The sequence below is a fragment of the Bidens hawaiensis genome, unplaced genomic scaffold (assembly GCF_021521415.1).
Source record: "Bidens hawaiensis isolate Kalapana, Puna unplaced genomic scaffold, B.hawaiensis_p1.1 tig00018742_1, whole genome shotgun sequence".
NCBI classification, from domain to species: domain Eukaryota; kingdom Viridiplantae; phylum Streptophyta; class Magnoliopsida; order Asterales; family Asteraceae; genus Bidens; species Bidens hawaiensis.
This window is the reverse complement of record NW_027492836.1, coordinates 91516-107519: the sequence shown is the minus strand read 5'-3', so window position 1 is coordinate 107519 and position 16004 is coordinate 91516.

Sequence of the window (16004 nt, the reverse complement as noted above, 5' to 3'; positions counted from 1 at the left end):
GTTATTTAATTTATAGCAGAATTAAGAATATACACTCTTCATACTTACTTCCAGATATTACAAAAATTTGTTTTTGGTTAAAGTAGTTATTACCTATAAATAATTAGTTCTCTTATAACATATACATTATTTTCATAAGAGGATGAGCTTATTTGATTATATGTTTCTCAGTAAATGATTACTACTAATCATATAGTTCATTAACAATATCATTTCAAAATAAGTTTTTAAGCATTAAATAATTATTTCTCATACATTTTTCCTCTTTTAAGCAAATCAATATAATGTATATCTTAGAATAATAATAAAATATTTAACTAAAATATAATATGATTGAATTACAATCATCATATACCGAAAATATAAATTAAGACAAAACTAGCTAAATATACCGAAAAGATAGATATTATAAATATAATTCTAATAAGAAAATAACTCATGTGTAGATAATTAGAATGTTTGTAAACAAGTTAGCATCGCTTTGGAACATTGAAGGTACGAATCCATAGCCCCACTTTTCATTGCTTTCATATTCAATTAATATAATTGATGTGTAGATAATTAGAACGTTTGTAAACAAGTTAGCATCGATTTGGAACATTAAAGGTACGAATCCTTACCCCCACTTTTCATTGCTTTCATATTCAATTAGTATAAACCCATTGAGTTAATATATATAACTCCTCACGTCTTTGGATTATCAATTCACTTGGTTGTCCGATGGATTCCAATTCTAATAAAACATTTGATTTAGCTTTCATGTCATGCGGCATTATTATGTTTGCTTATACTCATTATCGCATGTTCCGATATATGTTACGATAATATATTTGCTATGGGTTATGTGAATAAGATTTGTATTCCAATACCCTGAGTAGCGCTTCTCGTGGAGTGTCCGACGAGCATGTTGTTGCGTCATCGACAACATGTGCACCAACCGTGACGTTGAGATCGGTTCACGGCGTCTCTTAAGTACATGTGTGATACATATCGCTATTAGGAAGCATATTGATCGATCCTAGGATTAATATTAAGGAGATGGATAGCGGGAATGCCAACTCGCCAAATCGTGTGATAAATATGCAGAGTAGCTACCGGTATATTGTCACATTTTATGTTCACTCACAGGTACATTTGTATGATATGATTTAATTTATTTAATAAGTTTACTTAGCATCATATCACTTAAAGTAAGTTCAAGTTAAATTGCATTTCATTAAATCATTGATTGTTTGAGCATATTATTCCGTATTGAGCATTCAGCTCATTCCATTATTATTAAATTTACTTCGGGCTGGATAAAGAGAGAAGAATAAAATATTAGGAACTTAATAAAATGTCTTTGGTTCAGAAAGCATGTTTATTGTGACACGTCAGCCCTACTGGGTCGGGGTGTTACATTCCGCGTAACAAATTCTAGTGACAACGCACGAGGAACCTCACTAGTTATGTTTCAACTATCTGGATTTCGTCATACATTTATCTCTTAATACCAAATAGTCTTTTATCTTGTGATAAGAATTTGTTTGGCTTCGAAATTATAGTTTAAATTTATGTCTCAACATGACCATCTTTTATACAACACAATACTTATAGTTTGCTTTCTTGTCCAATGGCATGGGGTGATGGTTAAGGCTTAAGTTCTTAAGGTCTGAAGTATGAAACCTTACTCAAGGTAATTTTCCATAGTGATGAGTTTTCTTCTTGATGATATTCTTGGGTGAGTTAGCCCAAAATGTCAAAATCAGTATGGACGGTTGAAATTTTGTACTAAAAAATAAATTGTGTATTTGTGTGTAATACGATTACCATTGACTACAATTAATATATATTAAATGATGTTGGTTTTTTATTTTTTTAAAGAATTCATTATATATACATATATATATATATATATATATATATGAAGAGGATCATGTGAGAACTCCATTTTATGGAGAGAACTAAAGAACTAATAATGAAGTATTCTTAATTTAATTAAAAAAAATTTAAATTTTTTTTTCTTTCATCATTCTTATATGTTGTTATTATTCTTCATCACAAAAAAATCTAAAAATAAAAAAAATTAACGTTGTAATGCATATTTGCAATACATTGACTTTTTTATAATGCATATGTGCAATAGTGTGTATTTTGATATTTGAAATATTGTTGAGTAGCATATATATAGTTGTTTTTATTGTATATTTGCAATAGTGTTATATTATATACAAAAATTAAAAAAATCAATATAATGCATATGTGCATTAGTGTTGTATTACATATATGCAATAATGTGTTTTGCATACAATTACTAGTGTCATATTTGCATATATTCAAAAGTGTGTATTAGGTAATGTAATTGTGTTGAATTATATGCATAAAACACTATTTTATATATAGAATACACATTAATGCATATACGCATTACATCGACGTTTTTTTTAAACAATATCATCTTATTAGAAGGAGGAAAGAAAAAAAAATCATAAAATAATTTTTTAAAAATAGTTAAAAATAATTCTTTACAAGTTCTTTAGTTCTCTTTTTAAGAGAAGTTCTCTCTAGATCCCACCCCACCCCTATATATATATTAATTTGAAAGTGGCTGGTGTGTTACGTATTGGTATTGTTCAAGTGATCCAGCATTTTATACACCATTTACAAGTATTTAAAGAATGTGAATTTACCACATTTTCAATACACGTGTCTTGATTTTGTGTTTTTTCCGGCCAAATAAGCTTTTGCATTCTCTCTCTTTCTCTCGCTTATCACAGCTAATCCTTTCTTTTTATTCCTTATCTTTCTCTCTGTTCTTTTTCCCTACGACTATCCCCATCAACAATCTCACAATCACAATCTCACAATATAAAATTAATTTCTCTCTCTGCAATATACAAAATTTAACCCACTCCAATCTTTTACTCCCATTAACAAACCAATCTCATCCTTTTTTTATTAAATAAATTCAATTTATAATTAGTTTTGATTAACTATATAAATATAATTAAGTAAATATATTTTTTAAAATATAAAAAACTTTAAATAATTCAATAATGGTTAAAACTAAAATTTATATAAAAAATACGATTTTTTATACAAACTCCATTTTTAACGAAATTTATACTGGAATGCTCACAAAAAAAAAACTAAGTAAGACTGTGTTTTTAGATTTTTTTTAAAAAGTCAAATATAATAAGTTATAAAATAAAAACCAAAAAGTATATATAATTAAATGGTGAGAATTAAAAAGAAAAAATAAAATAAAAGCACATCCAATTACATGCTGACACGCGACCATTATTGAGAAAAAGAAGGGATTGCAATCCCAATTGGTGGACCGATCGGTTTGCCCCTTTAATGCCATTTTTTCTTTTTTTTTTCTTAATTGTTAGGATTGCAATCCTAGATCATGAATGGGAGTAGTCTAAACATCAAGAGTTTTGTATGTATATTCCTTTCTCGGCAAGTTTGTGACTGCCGTGGATGATTACATGGGCGGTGTGTTTGCAACTCTTTATCTTGATCTAGAGAGATAAACAGAGAGAGACATAATCAGGCACAACGATTACCAGGATAGTGGTTGTAGATAGATGAGCGAACGCTTTGATAGTGTCTTGCTGTTGCCGACAGATCCTTTCGTCTATGGTGGTAGTGGTGATCTAATCTAAATTTTCTGGTTCCACTGGCGGCGGTGATTGGGTGTTACAGTCTTCAATTTTCGCCTGACTATTTATTTTCCACTTTTTAACGGTGGCGCTTTGGCTGTTACAGTGATTGCCACTGTCATCTGCGGTTGTTATCGACCGATTATCTCTTTGGTCAGTTATTTTTTATAATTCTTTCAATAGTGCCTCTTTGGTAGTTTTATAATTCGATTCCACTACCGGCCTATTCCCTATCTCTTTTGGTTGTCATATTTGGTTGCTGGTAGGGTCAATTTCCACTACTGCTTAATTTGGCATATGCCTTTTTACCGGGTTCGATTTCTACATAGGGTGTGGGTAACTTTACATTGACTTGGTTTTGATGATGATGTGTGTAAACTTATCTAAGATCCGCATTTGTTACAACACACTAATTTAAAGTACATTGCGGTTAAGTTGATGTATTTAAACCGACATAAGATTAATACATCGACGATGATGATGTCGTGGTTTTTTGACGGCAATAGTGATGGCTTAAAAGAAGCAACTAAAGGCACCCATGACTCATGACTCTTTGAGTCGTTTAGTATGTTATATAACATTTTTTTTACTTTAATACTAACTGCCTGAGTCGTTTAGTATGTTATATTCTATTTTTTGCTTGAAAACTAATTGTCCCCGCTGCGAAGCACGGATAAGCCAACTAGTTTAATATTAGCTATGTTTTGTTGTGTATATCAACTATAGTTAAAATATAATTAAACCACTTCTCTTTTAATACATGTAAACTTGGCTATTTTAAATTACCTGATTTAGTATAACTTTTTATACCATTTGTTTTTTTTATAATTTCACCTACTATGTCTTCGAATAATTTTTATTATTAATGTGGCTAAAATTATAATTCTTCCTATTGTGATCCTCTCAATTATCATATTTTGTTAAGGCTTAGTTAGATTTGATCATACAGTTAAATTAATATCATTTTAAACTAAATTCATGTCAAAGCTTAAACTGTGAAAAAGTTATAACAATATCATACTTAATTTTTTTTTAATAATATGCTCGTTTTTATGATGCAGTTTTTTATAAAAATATTGATGTACGAAAAAGTTATCTTTGTTTAAAAATCATGGATAGGGAGTTGGTTTAAAATTGAAACTATAAATATAATATGGTTAAAAATGAGGGGACAATCTTGTAAATTGGGTGAAATAATTGCATTTAAAAGATATACCTAATGCATTAAAATGTGTAAAACTTTAAAAATTAAGTGTATTAATTTGTCACTGTCTTATTTATATATAGATAAGAATAAATTAAAAAAAATTAGATAATACTGAATAAAAAGTGAGTTAAAATTTTAAATGGAAAACTGAAAATTGAATTATAAATTAAATGGAAACGGTGCATGAATACATTTAATGTCATACAATAAATTAATGTTATTAATATCATTTATTAAATGGTAAAAACAATAGTAGAATATAAAGAAAATGTTGTAAAATAGTAACCAATTTTAGAATATAATATTAATTAAAAATTCAAGAGTAGAGTCATATACATCTAAACATGTTAACAATTAACAAGTAAATTACCATAGATACAGCTAATAACCATTACACTCATGAATTTATTAAATGGAATGGCCGGCCCACTTTTTCTTTCTTAGGCCCAATACATCCAAAATTTTTTAGTGATCCAATAATCTGGACCTGAAAATATCAAACCCTAGTCCACACACAATTATAAAACCTAAGCCTTCATTTGTTATCTCATCAAGGACATCGTTTAGTGGCCAATAGCGTCACACGCCGCCGCTTAATGCCCTAAATGGCAAACATTTGGCTGCCAATGTTAGAGGAAAACAAGCATCATCATCAAAGGGTATGAATTAGTTGCTTATATTTAATTCTTTTTTCGAGTTATACATGTAATGAGAATTTTGTGTTCATTTTATCATTAAGTTTCAATTTTATTACGAATGGGCATGCTTAATTACCTCTACACGGTTTCATCATGCAGGGAACTACAAAACCGACGATCATATGTATATCAATCAATTATGGCGTATTGATTGTTCATAGCAGTATAACAAACATCTATGAAGTTTGCATTCACAAGGTAATTTTAAACCAAACAATTTTATATAAACACATTGTGGTTGGTTGTTATTTCGTTTATTTTCAATTAAAGTTCTTGTTTTATGCTAAAACTCTAGTTTTGTTGATTTGTTATATGGATTTTCAACTCGTATTTCCTAATAAAAATTTACCGCATATGAACTTGCTTTTCTTACAGCTGATGTTCTCTTAATGTTAATTGTATATGAAATGATTTTTTTATTTGGGGGGAGGGGGTGGTGTTGTGACGTGAAAGTTCTTCAAAGAGATAGATAAAGTAAGCATTGTTTTTACAATAATTACTACTTTTATATATGAAATTTGGGTTGAATTATATGTATCAAAATTTAGACGTTATCTTCTAGCCGTTGTGGATTAAGTGTAGAAATTTTCTATTACACCACATTAAAACTATACACATATTCAAAGTTTTAGGGTATTCACAATTTAGTCTCAACTTTTACAAAATTCTAGAGACAAGAAATATAAAGCTTGATCGATAAATAAGCATTGTTATAGTTTTAATTAGACTTCTGCAGTTTAATGAAAATTACGATATTCTTGCATCTTAAATTAAATCAATAGACTATATTGGTGGAATTCTACACGATCCTGGAGGAGGATGTTAAGTAAGAATTCTTACTTACCATACTCTATCATTTACAATGTTGATAAAGTTATCTTTTAAAAAAATATGTTTAATTATGGTTAAATGCTAAGCACATATATAGATGCATATTATTCCCGCCTTGGATTTTAGCTAGTAAATGAAATTAATTGGAATAACCAATATTGTATTTATAACTTATTCACATTCTTTGCACCAGAGAAGTCATCATGTTGCTACTGATGATAACCTCAAAGAGGCCGAGGAGGACGCACCCGCAGATCTGTTGGGAAGTCTTCCTGATGATACTTCTGCAGATCTGGCAAATTAATCCCGCCTTGGAGTTTAAGTAATAATTTTGAAATTAACTTGAAAAACTAATATAAATATATATGTGTTGTTTGTAACACATATGCCACCACCAGGTAGACTAATAGTAATAGAAGGTGTTCATTTCAATTCGAACTTGATTCAAGATAATTAAAATGGAACCTTTTAAGAAAAGGGATCGATTTTTGAGCTGCGATGTTCTAAATCAGTTGGGAAATCATATTCCTGATGCTACTATTAATGATAACCACATTGCGGCAGAAGAGGACGCACCAGAAGATCTGTTGGGAAATCCTCCTGATGCTACTTTTGGTGATCGGGAGAATGCACCTAACGTCACAGAGGCCGAAGAAGAAAGCAAAACAGATGCACCTGCAGATCTGGCTATGAGGTTACTTTTTGTGTTTAAAACTTTTAAGTATTAAATTTTAGTTACGCTAACTGTGTATTTTTAATCAATTTTTCTTTTGGTACTGAGCGTATATATATATTAATTCTACTAATTTGTGATTTCAATTCACAGCCGCTTTCCGTTATTACATTTCCCGACCTTTTAGTAATACATATATTTTACAGTACTTTTAAATTTTAGTTAATCAATTAATCAAGTCCATGAGCTAGATATATATATATAGAAGAATTAACTTTCATTTTTTATTAACATTTAACACAAACCAAATTACATCTGGATAATTGGTAAGCGAGCAACAAGCTGCGCCGCTATATATATATGGTTTTTTCTTTCTTTTTTTTTTTTTTTTTTGATAAGTTCATTGTTGTGCAGCCAAACTGGCAATGCTAAGCAAACAAAGGAGGCCATGGAACATGAGGCTGGTGTTGGTGCTGTTAAGGATGGAAAGTAGGTTAACGAAACAAAGGAGCCAACAATAGATGGTGATGCTAACGTGGGTACATTTGTGGCTGTAATTGGTGATGGAAACGAATCGGATGAAACAAAGGTGATAGAACATGCTGGTGGCGATGGCTGTGCATCTGATGCTGTTTGTGATGAAGAAAAACCAGATGAAACAATGGTCATAGAACATGCTGGTAGCGGTGGGGGTGCATCCGATGCTGTTGTTGATGGAGAAAAACCGGATGAAACAATAGAACATGCTAGTGGTGATGACAGTGCATGCGATGCTGTTGGTGGTGAAAAACAAAAAGATAAAACTAAAGAGGCAATAGGCATCAGCATCAATGCAATGTATATTGTGGATGTTGGCGGTAAACAAACTGAAGGCAATAACACTGAAGTTGCACCAGAATTGCCTATTGATGATAATATTTGAAATGAACAAACACACCAGAAACGAAAAAGCCAAGAGCCCGTGGACTTTTCTCCAGATGCAGAAAATAGTGGTCATCATGCACCAAGACCCAAGAGAACTAAAAATGGTGATGCAGGCAGGGATAGAACTGGTACTGGAAGTAGCATCAACGTACCATTTGTTGCTGGCAATCCGTTGGGAAGTCATCCTGATGATACTTGTAACACATATGCCACCACCAGAGAAAACTAATAGTAATATAAGGTGCTCATTACAATTCGAATTTGATTCAAGAAAATTAAAATGGAACCTTTTAAGAAAAGGGATTGATTTTTGAGCTGCAATGTTTTAAATCAGTTGGGAACTCATCCTGCTGATGCTACTATTGTTGATCACATCAATGCGGCCAAAGATCTATTGGGAAATCCTCATGATGCTAATATTGATGATAACCTCATAGAGGCTGAGGATGACGCACCCGCTGATCTGTTGGGAAGTCATCCTAATGATACTTTTGCAGATCGTTAATTTTTGTGTTAAGTATTAAATTTTAATTACGCTCACTGTGTATTTTTAATCAATTTGTTTGTGGTACTGACTATATATATATAGGGGCGAGTTAACGTACAATAATCGCTTATCGTACATTACATACGCGACTTCTTGCACCACCGATTTTAATTGAAATTAAAACTGCTTAGTGACATAATTGTAATTAACCTAAAAATACTTAACGCATACCCGTCAAAGTCCACCGCTGCGATCATCGTCTACTGTCATGAGCACCACCATCGTCCGTCACCACCATCGATCATTGGTCACAGGTCAGTTAAGCAATTTCCAATTGAAATTGAAATTGTTGATGAGCCTAATTGATCAATAAACCTTGAAATTGATCCAATTAATCATCAATTTGAAGCTTCCGTCGATCAATTTTGAGTTTTGAGTTCTGGGTTTTGACATTGAACATATTAACATTAAGTTTATACGTTCTGTTTAAACATATTATACGTTCTGTTTAAACATTCAGAACAAAATCAATTAAACTTTAAAAGTTCAGTACAAAAAGTTTATACGTTATGTTTATACATTTTTAAATAATGTTGTTTATAAGTTCAGTATAAATATTATGTTTAAACATTCTGAAACAAAACATAATACCTTTAAACGTTCTGACAAAAAAAGAACATCTTTAAACGTTCTAATACATTCAAAGAAGATCTGGGAGTTCAAAAAAATGAACATCTTTAAACATTCTAATACGTTCTAAGAAGTTCAGGTTGTTAAAAAAAGTTTAGAAGTTCTGATAAAGTTTAGAAGTTTTAAGAAGTTCTGGGTGTTCAAAAAAAGTTTAAAGGTTCTGATAAAGTTTAGAAGTTTTAAGAAGTTCTGGATCTTCAGAACTTCTAAAACTAACAAAAAAAATTAAACACCTGTAAACATGAAATTGAACACTGAAATAATATAATCTCATAATTATCAACACAATCGTCAATCGACCGTTAATTTGATCATTGATTCAATCATATGAACAAAATACAGAGCGTCTGCAACCAGGTTTCTGCAAAACTCAAAATTGATTAATTGAAACTTCAAATTGATGATTAATTGGAACAATTTCAAAGTTTAATTGATCAATTAGTTCAACAATTTCAATTTCAATTGGGCAATTTTATCAACTGACATGTGAGCAACGATTGATGGTTGTGTCGGAAGAAGATGTTGGTCGCGAAGGTGGACGGAATCGATGGGAGAAGAGGTTGACGGAGGCCGGCTCGCATAATTTTGATTTTAGGATTAGGATGGTTATTGAAGATGGACGTTCTAGAATGTCGCGTACCTATTGTATGATAAAGGATTTTCGTATTCTATCCTATATATATATATATATATATATATTCTACTAATTTATGATTTCAAGTCACATTCCATTATTACATTCCATAGTTTTCAGTAATCGATTAGCATACACTTTCAATTTTAATTAATTAATATTCAAGTCAACATATATATAGCTAGGGTTTCATAGAAGAGAATATATATAGTTAGGGTTAGGGTTTATTTTGATAAGTTCTTTTTTGTGCAGATGATCTGGTGTAAGGCCCCGTACCCGGTAGCCCTACTTTAGCGTCGGATTTACTCATATACACAGTTCTTACAATCAGAGTTAATTAAAACTTTCGCGGAAACGTCAACTTAAATAATTCATTACAAAACATTAAATCTTTTCTTTGATACCATAACACAAAACATTATATTTAAAACATCTTTTCTTCCATCTTCAGATGCCATCCTTTCAATCCATGCCATGTGCCATCCTCATGCTAGTTCTTTGGTCTGATCACCTGCGTGCATACTAAAAGTCAGTTACGCTGAGTGAGTTCTAGTTAATCAAGCAACTTATCATACAACCACTACGTGCATCATATACGTATCCGAAGACACGTAGTCCACTATCTAACCTGCTCACCTTACCACTTAGCCTCTTATTTACACCTACCACTTTGCCACTTTGCCACTTTAATAACGTATAACGTTATGCCACTTTGCCACTTTAATAACGTATAACGTTATGCCACTTTGCCACTTTAATGACGTAGTCACGTATAGGCTTACCCTACCACGTACTATCGTCATGTCACTAACACTCTTACTAGACTCTTGCCACTTCTAACACACTCTACCTTTACTTGTCTACAACACGCTTCATATCATTTACATAATAAGCAAGTCACATCGTAGAATACATACACACTAACAACCACTTGACAATCACCAACCTTGGCGATACTTGCAATATCCGAAGATCGTTCACGTACCAACAAGCATTATATAATAGCTACTTGTATAACATCTATAGCATACACTTACCACTTAAGGTAAGTGTATTCACACTTCACATCGAGTATGCACACAGCCCCGAAAACATAACAAGGAAATGGGGCTAGAAACTCACCTGAACTCGGTTACTTCTTCTGCTAACGGTTACTCCTTCTCGAGCTGTGCGCGTCTAACTGTTTAATAATTACAGTATTAAGTACCGCTCTAGTCATCTCATTGCTACTTAATTAGTCTTACACGTCTAAGCTGTTTTACTTCGTTAAATCATTACATGGTTAGTTAATCGTTACTCATTAACCTTTAAAGGTATCGTTCATAAATTGCCAAACTCCAAGGGCTGTTATGTAATTATATAATTCTTTTCTAAGTCCAGGGACCATTCTGTCTTTATATTAAACTCCTATTTTGTTACTTTGCCCTTAATGAATTGGGTAAAGAATCACCCTCTGATTCGCTAAGCTCCTATAACGAACTAGCTAACGAATCACCCTCTGTTTGCTAAGCTCCCATAACGAACTAGCTAACGAATCACCCTCTGATTCGCTAAGCTCCCTTAACGAACTAGCTAAAGAATCACCCATAACGAATCACCCATAGTTCTTATCAGACTTTGACTCAAGGGTCAAAGTCAAAATCGTCAAGAACAGCAAATAGTCAACAGATCTTAGATCTGCAATTTAACCTTCGTTTCTTAACCAAATATCACGATTTTGGTATCAACGAAATCGTCTGACCAGCGCCTACAAACCCCAACCATCAAATCGGCCTAACATCGATGTTTAAGGGGTGCGATTTAGGCATATAGGTTACGGGTTCTTTTAGGTTAACAATTAACCTATCAAATGCTAATCAATTCCAGTAATATTTGTTGTTTTGGGTTCGTTTATAACAAACTAACACAGATCTATGATTTCCCAAATCAAACCGAACCTATACGAACGATTTCTAACTATAAACGTACCTTGAACGAGTCGAACTACGAACACGGTTAAGCCTTGATGTTGTTTTGGTCCGTCACGACGTTCCAGCACCAACAAGCTCGGGTTTTCGCCTTCGGATCCTGGTTCGGGTTATAAGATGGTGTTGTGTGTGCTTTGGTGGTGTATGGAATATGTGAGAATGAGGATTAAATGGTGATTAATGGTATTTATATTTAGGGATCATGGGCTTAAGCCCATGAACTCTCGTTCCTTCTTTCATAACCCAAGTCCATAACCCATATCCATTACCCAACACTAGCCCGACCCATACCAACTCCTACTTTATTTATTTATTTCCCGATAACCAGAGTAAACTTTCCCTCTATTATTAAGTAATATAATTAATATTATTTTGGAAATTTCGGGATGTTACAAGTCTTCCCTCCTTAAAGAGGTTTCGTCCCCGAAACCTAACTTATTCCTTGTAAAAGGAAAACTTCTTATATTTACACACTTTATAGAATCGCATTTGCTTTCTGGGTTATCCTTCTTACTCCTGACTTGTAGTCATCGAGCGGTGATCATGTGTTTTAGCTATTACGGTAGCTTGTCCATGAGGCCCTCGATGTACCAAGTCTCGTCTCGCCTTCCCGATGAACCTTGTTTTATATAATAACGCTAACTCCTAAGGCGACGCTTTACCATCACACAACTTTTTATCATAACCAACACGCATTCAAGATAAATTCATAGGTCGTTCATACAAAATCACAAGAAGTCACAAGTTCTTCATAACATAAAAGGAAATCATTCAAGCTTGCTAAACAAACATAGGTTCAACTATAACATAAAACACTCTTTAACTACTAAACATAAAACAACTGCGACATGCCACTTATTCTCCTGCAACCTCCTCAGCAGCTAATAGACCATCCTTTCACGCGTCTATTCTTCCTTCCCCCACTGCCACGAATTCTCCACACTGCCTAGCTATGTGACCTGACTTACCACACTTGTAAAACTTCTGGTCCTCGGTGCATTCACGGGAGATGTGCCCCTTCCTCCCACATCGGTAGCACTGATTTGGACCAGCCTTGCATTCCCCCAAGTGCATCTTCCCGCACACCTTACATGCTTCCTTTCCTGCCATCTTCTGTGTCTTTCTCCCTGCACGCTCCACGACATCCCCAGCTCTTTTGATTCCTTTCCCTTCTTCCTCATCTTCCACTTCCACATCATCCGCCGCCAGATCAACATAAACCATCTCCGCCAACTCGACCGCAGACTCAAAGGTAACAGGTTTGTTGGTCCTGCCTAACATGCGGACCTTCTGGGGAAGTCCTCTGACGTAGCACTTGATCCGTTTCGCCTCGGTGTTCACCATGTCAGGAACTAGCCTAGACATGCGATTAAATTCGATGGTGTACTCGCGGTGTGTCATCTTTCCCGCCTTCAGATTCAGAAACTTCATCTCGGTTCTTTCAACCTCAGCATCAGCACAGAACCTTTTCAGCACTAACTCCTTCAGGTCATTCCACCTCATTGCCCTATTCTCTTCTCGGGTCTTCCTTTGTTCCACAGTTTCCCACCAGTACATGGCCTCATCTTCAAATGACTGAGTTGCATAGCCCACTGCTTGGTCGGGACGGCACTCACTAATTCGGATAATCTTGTCCATAGTGGTTATCCATTGGAGAGTAGCGACTGCGTCTCCTAGACCGATCAGCTTCGGCGGGTCGCATCCTTTGAAGGACTTGTAGTTACACCCACCCTGACCTCTCTTTCCATCATCAACCTTGATAGATCCAGCTTCACTTGAGTCACCCTTCCCTCCCTCACCATCCTTCCTACCATTCTCTCCTGATCCTTTAGCAGTTATTCCAGCAGATCCTTCGGGATTCTCATTCTTCATGGCTGTTTCCACAGCTTGGGCAATGGCAGCTAGAACAGCAGGGTCAAGTTGATGTCCTTTGTTGTTGCTCGGGTTTCCTCCAGCTGCGCCTCCTTCGTCTCCGGTGTTGGAAACTGCTTCTACAGAGGGTTGCCGGACAAGATGAGGCCTGCCACGACGTCCAGTGCGACCTCCAGTTCCAGCAATTTCTCCATCTCCAGCCATTAGTATTCTAAAAGGGAAAAACACAAACGTCACCACTCAAGGAATTATTTAGCACATGATTCGTAAGGTAAGTAGCTAATGACATTGATCAAGTGTAATTAACTATTTGCATTACTCCTCAGGTTCTACATACTTCCCTTCGTGATTTCACTTGTGCTAGTTTCTACATATAAACAGTTAATCAATCAAATACTCGAGAAATCCTATACCTAACCTGCATATATCCTTTCTTTAACAATTAAGTGAACATCCTTATACAATATTTAACATACTTTACCGTTACTGAGCTTGCTTGAGTGACACATGGCTATCTTGAACTGGCATCTTCTTTCTTTTCTTACTAAAATCCCATTCTCTTTTCGAGTCTAAGCATGTAGGATGCTTAAATCTCTCGAACTTATGCTCTGATACCAACTTGTAAGGCCCCGTACCCGGTAGCCCTACTTTAGCGTCGGATTTACTTATATACACAATTCTTACAATCAGAGTTAATTAAAACTTTCGCGGAAACGTCAACTTAAATAATTCATTACAAAACATTAAATCTTTTCTTTGATACCATAACACAAAACATTATATTTAAAACATCTTTTCTTCCATCTTCAGATGCCATCCTTTCAATCCATGCCATGTGCCATCCTCATGCTAGTTCTTTGGTCTGATCACCTGCGTGCATACAAAAAGTCAGCTACGCTGAGTGAGTTCTAGTTAATCAAGCAACTTATCATACAACCACTACGTGCATCATATACGTATCCGAAGACACGTAGTCCACTATCTAACCTGCTCACCTTACCACTTAGCCTCTTATTTACACCTACCACTTTGCCACTTTGCCACTTTAATAACGTATAACGTTATGCCACTTTGCCACTTTAATAACGTATAACGTTATGCCACTTTGCCACTTTAATGACGTAGTCACGTATAGGCTTACCCTACCACGTACTATCGTCATGCCACTAACACTCTTACTAGACTCTTGCCACTTCTAACACACTCTACCACTACTTGTCTACAACACGCTTCATATCATTTACATAATAAGCAAGTCACATCGTAGAATACATACACACTAACAACCACTAACCTTGGCGATACTTGCAATATCTGAAGATCGTTCACGTACCGACAAGCATTATATAATAGCTACTTGTATAACATCTATAGCATACACTTACCACTTAAGGTAAGTGTATTCACACTTCACATCGAGTATGCACACAGCCCCGAAAACATAACAAGGAAATGGGGCTAGAAACTCACCTGAACTCGGTTATGTCTTCTGCTAACGGTTACTCCTTCTCGAGCTGTGCGCTTCTAACTGTTTAATAATTACAGTATTAAGTACCGCTCTAGTCATCTCATTGCTACTTAATTAGTCATACACGTCTGAGCTGTTTTACTTCATTAAATCATTACATGGTTAGTTAATCGTTACTCATTAACCATTAAAGGTATCTTTCATAAATTGCCAAACTCCAAGGGCTGTTATGTAATTATATAATTCTTTTCTAAGTCCAGGGACCATTCTGTCTTTATATTAAACTCCTAGTTCGTTACTTTGCCCTTAATGAATTGTGTAAAGAATCACCCTCTGATTCGCTAAGCTCCCATAACGAACTAGCTAACGAATCACCCTCTGATTCGCTAAGCTCCCATAACGAACTAGCTAACGAATCACCCTCTGATTCGCTAAGCTCCCATAACGAACTAGCTAAAGAATCACCCATAACGAATCACCCATAGTTCTTATCCAAATTTTGACTCAAGGGTCAAAGTCAAAATCGTCAAGAACAGCAAATAATCAACAGATCTTAGATCTGCAATTTAACCTTCGTTTCTTAACCAAATATCACGATTTTGGTATCAACAGAATCGTCTGACCAGCGCCTACAAACCCCAACCATCAAATCGGCCTAACATTGATGTTTAAGGGGTGCGATTTAGGCATATAGGTTACGGGTTCTTTTAGGTTAATAATTAACCTATCAAATGCTAATCAATTCCAGTAATATTTGTTGTTTTGGGTTCGTTTATAACAAACTAACACAGATCTTTGATTTCCCAAATCAAACCGAACCTATACGAACGATTTCTAACTATAAACGTACCTTGAACGAGTCGAACTACGAACACGGTTAAGCCTTGATGTTGTTTTGGTCCGTCA